The sequence below is a fragment of the Xyrauchen texanus genome, chromosome 34 (assembly GCF_025860055.1).
Source record: "Xyrauchen texanus isolate HMW12.3.18 chromosome 34, RBS_HiC_50CHRs, whole genome shotgun sequence".
Taxonomy (NCBI): Eukaryota; Metazoa; Chordata; class Actinopteri; order Cypriniformes; family Catostomidae; genus Xyrauchen; species Xyrauchen texanus.
In genome coordinates this window covers 5982161-5992659 of record NC_068309.1, presented here as the reverse complement: position 1 = coordinate 5992659, position 10499 = coordinate 5982161, and the positions used below count along the sequence as shown (strand labels likewise).

General features: G+C 39.9%; 3 long non-coding RNA genes across 4 annotated transcripts; all 3 read right to left on the bottom strand.

Annotated features, from left to right (window-relative positions):
- Nucleotides 1-4144: 4144 nt before the first annotated feature.
- LOC127627444 (uncharacterized) lies at nucleotides 4145-9966 on the bottom strand. Of its 2 annotated transcripts, none has more exons than XR_007968553.1 (3): nucleotides 9869-9966; nucleotides 4417-4601; nucleotides 4145-4258 (listed from the first exon to the last, which is right to left on the bottom strand). It is a non-coding gene; the product is annotated as an uncharacterized LOC127627444 (long non-coding RNA). The 2 variants fall into 2 exon arrangements; XR_007968552.1 differs by lacking the exon at nucleotides 9869-9966 and adding an exon at nucleotides 4749-4760 and having other exon boundaries at nucleotides 4417-4637.
- LOC127627446 (uncharacterized) lies at nucleotides 4782-5166 on the bottom strand. The gene is made up of 3 exons (XR_007968555.1): nucleotides 5102-5166; nucleotides 4917-5015; nucleotides 4782-4833 (listed from the first exon to the last, which is right to left on the bottom strand). It is a non-coding gene; the product is annotated as an uncharacterized LOC127627446 (long non-coding RNA).
- LOC127627445 (uncharacterized) lies at nucleotides 5284-6007 on the bottom strand. The gene is made up of 4 exons (XR_007968554.1): nucleotides 5759-6007; nucleotides 5604-5663; nucleotides 5460-5510; nucleotides 5284-5356 (listed from the first exon to the last, which is right to left on the bottom strand). It is a non-coding gene; the product is annotated as an uncharacterized LOC127627445 (long non-coding RNA).
- Nucleotides 9967-10499: the final 533 nt, after the last annotated feature.

Below are 10499 nucleotides of genomic sequence, written 5' to 3'. Positions count from 1 at the left end.
TCAAAAGTAATGAGGCTGAAAATTCAGCTTGGCATCACAGGAGTAAATTCCATTTTAAAATACATTAAAATAGAAAACAGTTATTTTAAATTTTAATAATATATTACGATATTACTTTTTTTTTTTTTAAACCATGGATGAAACTGAATCAAGAAAACAGATTTTACAATTAATAGGGTGTTCATTACTAACGTTATCCAGCTCCAATCCTTGCCTAATCTGTTAGTTATCCGATAACATCCCTTACCTCCTAATTTAATGAGTAATACTCAACTATAAGGTTTTAATTTACAAGTTATTTTTATTTAGATGTACTGATAATATACAGAATAAGATAATATTATTCTTTAAACGTCTCACCTTTTAAAAGTGCGTCGCAAACGGTTTGTTCTACTGCGCAGTAGGGCTGCAACGATTCGTCGACGTTGTCGACAAAAATCGATAATAGAACTAGTCGACAATGAATTTCATTGTCGAAGTTGTCGCCAGACATGTTTTTTTCCGACCGAGGCACCTCTCTTCATTACAATCTCTGCCGAGAGTCGCACATGCGCATTAGCTTCTCTGCTGAGTGATAACATACAGAAATGGCGGGGTCCAACGCAGCAGCTGCGCGTACCAAAACATCTAAAGTTTGGGAGCATTTTAGCCTGGATAGGGCGAATAAAAAGATTACCTGCATGGTTTGCAAAGCAGTCCTTGCGTATCACGGCAGCACCTCGGTGATGCACGAACATTTAAAGAGAAAGCACGTCGGACAGTTGAATGAAACGGAGTTTGACTCGCCTCGGTAAGATTTAAATAACATGGAAGCTAATACGTTTTGTTTTGGATATACATTGTACGTTTTATAAGCGTATTTTCGTTAAAAAAAAAGAAAAAAAAAAGGATTTAACGTTATGCCCGACTGTGCCTGACAAAAGTATTTTAAATTAAATGCATGCAGTCTGAAGAAGAGAGCCACCATGGACCCCTTTCTGCAAAAGAATCAGACGTGCACCCCACAACAGGCGAATGCCCTCACTGAGTCAGTATTGCAGATGCTGATCTATGATATGAGGCCGCTCTCCATGGTCGATGGTGCTGGGTTTCAACAAATGATAGCCCAGTTTATTTACTTTTAGTATGAATCGGCCTATCAGCAGCAAAGTTCAATAAAATATGCATTTTTCATTGAAGTACCCCCTTCTTTCTTGTGTTTACTATAATTTTCCACAGAATTAAAGCAATCTCATGCTAAATTAAAAAAAAAAAATTAATAATTTTTCGATTAGTCGACTAATCGTTTCAATAGTCGGTGACTAGTCGACTATTAAAATAGTCGTTAGTTGCAGCCCTACTGCGCAGCATGTGTTTGCTGCTACTTCCGGGAACTATTGAGAGGCTCCACGAGCCGCCATTGCTGTAAAAAAAACGTTCCATTGGAGTTGTCGCAACTCTCTCTCTATATGGCTCTGAGTGAGACTAGTAAGAGGTCCTGACTCTCTGTGGTCATTAAAAATCCCAGGATGCCTTTTGAAAATTAGCAGGGGTATTACCCCAGCATCCTGGCCAAATCTACCCAATGGCCTCTTGTTAATCATGGTCTCCTAAACATCCCCATATGCCAATTGGCTGCTTCACTCTATCTATATACCAACAATTACCTGGTGGGTGTTTTGGCTCAATAGGCCGATGGTTGACCGTATCAACTTTAACCGATCAAAGTTGTCGGTAGTCGGTTAAAAAAAAAGTGATCTCTAAATTAGGCTATTATACGTTGTGAATTCGGTTCAGCGTACCTACGCAAGTGATAAAATAAAACAAAATTCTGTATCAAATTATAGGCAAGAGAAGTAGTTTGTTTAGGCATGGTTTGTAGGGAATTACAAACCTGCGCATATATATTCAAAAGCACATAACTATAGATTCAATTCTCAATGCGCATGTGAACACCATCAGCGTTTATCACAGGTTACGTGTTTAAAGTCTGTTTAGAGAGAACGCCGTCGTCTTAGCGGCCCCTAATTTAATAACAAATGATCATTGTGACGGAGGTGAATCAATCAAAACTAACTTTAGCTGGAAATAACATTATTCGAGAATCGCTATAAAGCCAAAACATTCTCGGCTACCTTAAGTTATATGTTTATCTCTGTAAAGCTGCTTTGAAACAATCCATTGTTAAAAGCGCTATATAAATGAAGATGACTTGACTAATAACTTTGACATCCTTAAAGGGGTCATATAATGCCATTTTTGTACAAGTTAATATGAATCTTTAGGGTCTAAATGAAAACTTCGTTTTTCCCATCGTAAACAAAACTCAGCCACTGCGTCTTCAGCGGTTCAGATTTAGGAACATCAAAATGACTGCTGTGTTCGTTATTACATCGAAGAACAGAACATCACAATCGCTTAGGCACCATTCTGCTCCAGTGTATCAACAATGATGACGGACTATGATTGACAGCTCGCTCACGAGCGAGGGCGGATCTGTGTTGAAACACTCCCAGATAGCAATAAGTCGGCGGTCCGCCGGCGGCAGTAGAAGCGGCAGAATGGCGAGATCGCAAACACGTTCGACGGCGGTCCGCCGGCGGCAGCCGCTTTTTAAAAGCGGCAGCCGCCTTCCTACCGCTCGTTCAGCTGGACGCCCGCTGGCCAGCCGCCGCTCCGCCGCACGTTATATCGGCGGACGACCGGAGGCAAACCGCTTTTTTCGAGCGATCTGCCGCCGCTTATTGTGTATATATATATATATGTTGTAACACTTACAACAATTGTAAATAATATAAAGAGGTCAGCTCTGGGATGAAAAGAATTACCAGTAAACATAAGCAATGAGGATATTTGGTACCAAATAAAGTGCAGGATATCAAATAAATTGAGGTATAACATCATATTTACAAGTCATTTCTAACAATAGGATAAGTGGTAATAATTTAGAGTAAAGCTCTGGAGTAGAATATGCCATTATAACTGCAATGCTGACCTGTGGCACAAGGATTTACAAGCTATATTTAACAATAGAATAACAGTTAAGCACACTGATGGAATGAAAGTAGAATTTTTGGTACTAGTGAAAGTGCAATATCAAAAGGTATGAAATAGTATAACCAAGCTATTTTTAATAGAATAACAGTTAAGCACTTTGATGGAATGAAAGTAGAATTTTTGGTACTAGTTAAAAGTGCAATATCAAATATCAGAGGTATGAAATGGGATTTACAAACTATAATAGAATCGTTAAGCACTGACGGAATGAAATAAGCCAATACTAAAGTCACGGTAAGTAGAATATTTGCTACCAGATAATGTGCAAATATCAAGTATTAGATGTATAATCTAGGATTTATAAGCTATATTTAAAAATAGAATAGTTAAGCACTGTAACAATGAAATAAGCAGCAAATTGTATATTAAATAATTGAGATCTTTGGTATCAAAGAATGTGCAGGATAATGTAAAGTTTTACATTCAACTTAAACATGACAATAAGTGGGAACAAATGCAATTAACAGCAGAAAATCTGGCTGTTGAGAACACAGTCAATCACAATGTCTGGAGTGGTTGGGGTCTGGTTTTCCTCGACCTCCAGAATGAGGCAGTGCAAATTGGCACATCTTCAGTGATTCCTCGTATGCCTGTATAAAAAGACAAACCATCCCATATTCATCCAAGGAGCTGCCCTGAAGGCAGGGTCATGAGAGGAAAAAAAACAAAAAAAACATCCCATATTCATCCAAGGAGCTGCCCTGAAGGCAGGGTCACGAGATGGGGAAAAATAAAAATAAAAAAAAAAACAGCAATTTCTAGTGAAGAGTGTGGATTGAGTGAGTTTAGTCTGACACTTTTAGCAGGGGTGTCGGTAGTCAGCCTAGGTTTGAGGGGTCGGCTGTGGGTCCCTCTCAGCTGTCGCGGCGCTTTTTCCACCTTCACGGTCAGCTGCTCCTTTCAGGTAATGCGTAGCGTTAACCTGGATCGCCTCATCAGTGGCATCCTGGGTTGCCGAAGTTCTTCCGGATGGCTCCTGTAGAAAATAAAGATCTGTCATTCCATTTGATTGGCATAAGGTCATACACATCTACTTAAATATAAAAAAAAATAGCCAACTTACTTTGAACAATGGTCTTCAGGAACATGTCTCTAAAACATGCTTATTCCCTGCACCAGTCCAGGTTGTGTTAATGGAAAGGCGATTAGAGAAGATACTCTCAAGCATTCGCCACACAGTTGTCTTGAGGTCCCTCCCACACTTGATTGCCAAAAACCGAAGCTGAAAGAAAAAAAAAAAAGGGTTACAAATTACATTTCTCTGAAGCTTCTCATAAATTTAAAATGTGACCGGCTGTGGATTCAGACTGTAGAATATGCAGTGTACAATCTTAATTTTAGATAACCCTATGGCGTTATAAACGAAATCAGCACACTTACAAATCGTTGCTGGAGCTCTTTATCCTGCCTCAGACTGCTGTCAAGCAACGCTAAATCGTCCTGGGTGTCTAGTGGGAGTAACAGATCCCCTGGCAGGGATAACCCTCCAACGGACACACCGGCACTAAAATGTTGCAGCATAGTGTCCATTTTGATGTCCATGCTTCGCACAACATCGCCAAACTCTCCAAGACGCCGCAGAATTAGGGTCTGATCTGCACCTACAGGGGTCCCCAGAATAAAAGAATAAAGTAGTCAGTCCTGGTCCTTCAACTACTAAACTATGACATTTATATCTAGGTCTACTAGATGTACAGGTTACTAAGTTGTACCTGATTGCCCAGTCGCGAGCAAGCGTCTTTAACATTGTCCCAACTTGCTTCACCTGCTCCTGAAGTGATCCGCTGTCATCCGAAGCTACAAAATGAAAGGCATATGGTAATTTTGGACCTACATCACACACAAAAAAGTTAAATTTAAGAAAGAGTGCATGTTCTCACCTGCTGGTGCATTGCTTTCCCTCAGGGCTTGGTTCTCATCCCTCAGGGCTTGGTTCTCATCCCTCAGGGCTTGGTTCTCATTCTGGAGTCTCTGGAAATCTACATTTAAAAAAATACAACAACTAAAGGCACTTTTTTCAATACTGTTAAAACACTGGACACTAAGACATAGGCCTGGAAAATACCTTCATAGCAGAAAACTTCATGCTGTACACGAGGTGCCAGGGGAGTCCAAGGGCCAATACCTGAGCTGATGACTTTGTCCTATTGAAAATCATTGACATTTAAAAATGTGTGTGGAGTTATTGGATACATGTAATGAATTGGACTTAAATGTAACACTTAGTTTAGCATAGCGTATTACATACCTCCAGCGTTTTCACCCATATGCTGCCAGGGTAAATGTGCTGCTGGGGGTGTAAAGCTTAGTACTTGACGAGCTGGGGAGCAAACATAACAGCTTTAATTTCACTACAGAGTATTGCATATTCTGTAATGAAACAATAATTGAACTGTGCAAAGCAAATGGAATGTACAACACACCTCGACACCTTTCATCCACAAACTGCTGCGGTGAGTAACCCGTCAAGTGTCCTAATGAAAAACAGATGATGATTAAAGGATTCCTCTTCTTAAATAGAAGCAATAGTTTCCAAGACAAAAAACATCACAAATTACATTACTTACTTGTACTCAAACTCTTGGCTCTGTGAAGTGGAGTCTGGATTACTGGGGAGAAACCTGGTTCTGAGAAAGAGGAAACTGACATTTTAAAATCTAACAAAGTGTATAGTTTATTGGCGGATCACAAATCAAACTTCACAGCACTACATTTTACATACCAGCTCTGAAATCTACAGATGGCTCAACATTTTCCTGGTTTTCTGGAATCGATGCAACCTCTGGAGCATCGGGCAGCACTGAAACCTTGTTACTGGGAACAAGGTTTTCAAAGCTCAAAAGAGGTTGCTGAAACGACAGCACTGCTGGTGCATCTGGAAGACAAGACTCCTCTTCATCAGAAGAGGCCTGGGGTCTGTACTTGGAAGTTAAGCTTCTCTTTCGCTTTCCCTTCTTGTCATCATCCGTCGTTTCAATGCTGGAACCTGTTTGGAAGCGCACCAAATATCTCATTGCCTCTTGCCAAGATTCTAGAGCAGGGAATAATGAATGAAAGTCAGTTATCCACCATAAACAGACAAAGAAATTACACAGATGAAATGCAGGAATATCAAATGCACAAGTCAGACCCATTTACCTGCTCCTTCATAAACTTAAAATGATGTTTCTCCCAGGTGCTGTGTGGAGACGTACAGCGGATGGCTAAATTGTTTCCCTTGTCTTTTTTGCGGAGGTCAAATGGGGGCCAATAGCACATGTCATTGCTGAGCCACACTTGCGGAACCACTGCAAATGGCTGATCATCCTCGTTGATAAATTGAACAATGGCAAACAGCATCAAAAATAGAAGAAAGATAGCATAAAGTATACATTTTGATTAATTTTCAGAAGAAAAAAAAAACAATAACATTCAAAATGCTCACCCCTTCAAAAAAAAAAAAAAAAAAAAACAAGTGTCATTTTTACAAGTGGATCAACGGAAAACCAGCCTTTCCATCCGGGCAAGGAAGAAGATAATATTTCTTCTGAACATTTGCTATATGGGAAAAGCGGAGTGTATCTGATAGGCCAGATAAATGAAAAATGCCCAGCTTGGAAGATTCCACAGGGTAAGTAAATAAATCGACCATGTTCCGGAACCTCTTGTAGATGACCAAAGTGTTGTCCATTTCATCAACGACTACATTCTCTATAACAACTATGTCCTTATTTTCCAACAGGACACAGTTGTTTCCCTCTGAACGTTTCACAACAAAGTCTTGAAAGTAATACTCCTCATACTGCTTTTTCACAGAAAGACCATTGAGGAGTGGTCCATGGTTGTGCTCCCTCAAGGGCCTTGTTTTGGAGATGTTTGTTCTTCTGTGCTGACTTCTCTCCGACAATCGGTGAACAACCTGCTCCAGTGGTTGTGTAGGTTTGCGCAACAGTTTCTTCAAGCGTCCAAGGAAGTTTTCAAATGGGAAGCATGAGATGTTATCAAGAACACCATACTTTTTTGCATCTTGCCAGAGGTGCACCAATCCATGCATGTTGTATGTCACATGTTCCTTTCCATAAAGCTTGCTGCAGTGATCAACAAAGAGAACCAATATTCCGTGTGCATAGTCTGTGAGGTCAGCACACAGGGATACATTCAGTAGGATGGTGATGCCAACTGAAAGCAGCATGAAGTTGTTGTACACTTGAGTTGGTACAAGGCCTTTTAAGCTGACTGGTCCAGTGTACAAGAGGAACTGCCTGAATTCTGTAGCTTTCCAACGATCAACATCTTCCATGGATCGTTGCTTCCTGTTGAACTTCGCACGGAACATGAGGTGTGAAGGTCAGGAGTACTCTGGAGAGCTCTTTTACCATGCTGGGCGAAAATCTTGTCAGCCGCCGTCCCTTTAGCCAAAGATGCAACAACTTTCTTGTCACTCCAAGGCATACCAGATGCATATAATCCAGTGGGAACTGGGTGACCAAACCAACAGACAACAATGCCAGTGGCGTTTCTCCACACTGATGACTGTCATCAGAAAGTTCATCACGGACTGCATTGTCTAATCTCAGAGTAGCATCTGTTTGTGGAAAGGTCATCCTGTTCTCGTAGTGGACCCCTTTTGAACACACTTGTCACACCCATAATATCCACTGTGACCTTTGACATTTCTAACAAGTGCACGAGCAGGGCGTCACAGATGAACGTTGATATTTTGAAAGGAAGTGATCTCCCTTCAAACAGAACTCCTTCTGTTTCAAGTCGCTGTGCCTCTCCTACAAAAGGATTCAAAAAGTGAAGGCTGCTTGGCTTCTTCTTCCCATAATAGAGACCAATGACAAACGGAAGTTTGTTTTGCTGGACATTACCCACGTATTGCTCAATTAAACCATAAACTGGCCAGAACTGGGCATTTGAGCTTTTGAAAAGTGGAAGTCCATCAACATTAACTTGCATTGAAACTGACGTCAACTTCTGCAATTCGGGAGACACTAACAACTGCGATAGTATCCCACTTTCAATTCCAGAGTGATGGTATACACCACCTGAGAGTTCGGTTGTTTTAACACAAGTCACTGTTTTCAGAAGGGTTCTTGGGTCTTTAGGAAGGGTTGGATGATCCTTGGACAAAATGGTTAAAAGCTTACCAAGTGCCACATGGGGATCATGTTGTCAATAGCCCACCCTGCCAATTGTGTCCTTAGGCAATCCCCTTCCTCTTCACTATCTTCCGTGCTTGAGGAAAACATTTCAGAAGGTCCATATACCTCATCATCAGTTATTTCCTGTGCTTCAGGGATTACAGTTTGTCCATGGCTTATTGTAGCCATTCCATGTTGATGTTCATTAACAGGAGGATTTACTTGGTCAAAGTCGGGAATAACAGCAAGTAGAGCATTGTTTGCAGCTTCAATTTCCTGTTTGTCCCTCTCAACTCCTTTCAATATTCTTCTCCTTTTGGCCCAGTAACTAGACATTGTGACTAATGATGCATTTACCTTTAAAGCAAAAAGAATTGTCCAACAGTAGGTCTCTTGGGTGAAGATGACAGGTTATGCTCTGGTCAACGTATCTGCAAGAAAATGTTAACAAAACCACATTGTTAACGTTTAGCTATGCAGTGGGGAGACAACTGAACAGCCATATATGGAACAGTGAAAATGTTAAACATACAATTTATTCATTCAGTGTAGTGTTTCAAGTGAACACAGCATTGTCCTCAACATAAAAAGTACAACAGTTCAGAGAAATAGAACTCATCATAATCCCCTTAAATCCTAGAAGTACAGAAGCAACACAGCACGTGTTAGCTAACACTTTCTAGCCACTGTATCTACGTTATGAACTGAACTAGCAGCATACTTGTTCGGACAAACATAATAATTTACAAAACCTATATACATCATTGTTTTGTTTGAAAAAAGCACAAGCTATACTTAATCTTTCTAGATGTAAAGCTTTGGCTAACTACTGTATGTAGCAAATAACATTTCTACATGTAATGTTACTAGTAATATCAGCTTAACCTCAGTGTGTACTGTAAGGAAAGCAACACAGCATGTGTTAGCTAACACTTTCTAGCCACTCTTTAGCTACATTGTGACCTGAACTAGCAGCCTAATTGTTTGGACAAACATAATCATTTACAAAACCTATATACATCATTGTTTTGTTAGAAAAAGCACAAGCTATACTTAATCTTTGGCTAACTACTGTATGTAGCAAATAACATTGTAATGTTACTCGTAATATCGCTTAACCTCAGTGTGTACTGTAAGGAAAGCAACACAGCACGTGTTAGCTAACACTTTCTAGCCACTCTAGCTACATTGTGAACTGAACTAGCAGCCTAATTCTTCGGACAAACATCATTATAATTTACACAACCTATATACCTCATTTGTTTTGTTAAAAAAAACACAAGCGATACTTAATCTTTCTAGATGTAAAGCTTTGGCTAACTACTGTATGTTGAAATGTTATTTGCTACATGTAATGTTACTAGCAACATTGCTTAACCTCAGTGTGTACTGTAGGAAAGCAACACCGCACGTGTTAGCTAACACTTTCTAACCACTATAGCTACATTGTGAACTGAACTAGCAGCATTCTTGTTCGACAAATATAATCATTTACACAACCTATATACATCATTGTTTTGTTATGTAATGCTTAACCTCAGTGTGTACTGTAAGGAGGGCAAAACAGCACGTGTTAGCTAACACTTTCTAGCCACTCTAGCTACTGGACTAGCAGCATACTGCAAGAACAATGGTGACTAACTTAGATATTTTAAAAACAATGTAAACATAATATTGCGTTACACAAAAAGGAAACATGTACTTACTTAAACGATGGTAGTCGATGACTTTGCTAACTGTAGGCTGTTGAAACTAGTACTGAGTCTGACTGTAACTCGTGATTGAATGGCAAACTGAACCGAATGTGCTCTAGTCATATTGTTACGGGAGGGGCCTGCCTCGGTGGGTCCAGTGCGTCATCGAGCCACCGCTTTAGCCCTCACCAAAAGAATCCTGAACACAGCACTGGTGCAAAACTGTTTAACGGTTTAACTACACAATTCAGTACTTCACAGTCCACAGTGTAATGTGTTTTAGCAATAAATTTTTACCATGTATAGTGTGTTTGGATTATTTAATTTGTATTGCCTTTACAGGGACTTTCACACTTTCTTAAACATTAGTACAGGTCGTAATTGCAAATGAATCCCTTACCTGTAAAAGGTAAAATAACAACAAAAAAAAATCGAGGTTGGAAAAAAATTACAGACAAACGAAATTTCTGCGCAACTGTGAAACCAGGGGAGAAAGCTTTTTCATTGAGTTTATCCTTCACGTCAAAACGGGGACAGATGTCTTTCACTGTTCACTGATACAGGCATTGGTGAAAAGTCTAACATCATCAATTTATTCTGCTAAATTTTTCATACCCTGTATTAAATATCTATTTTTAAACCT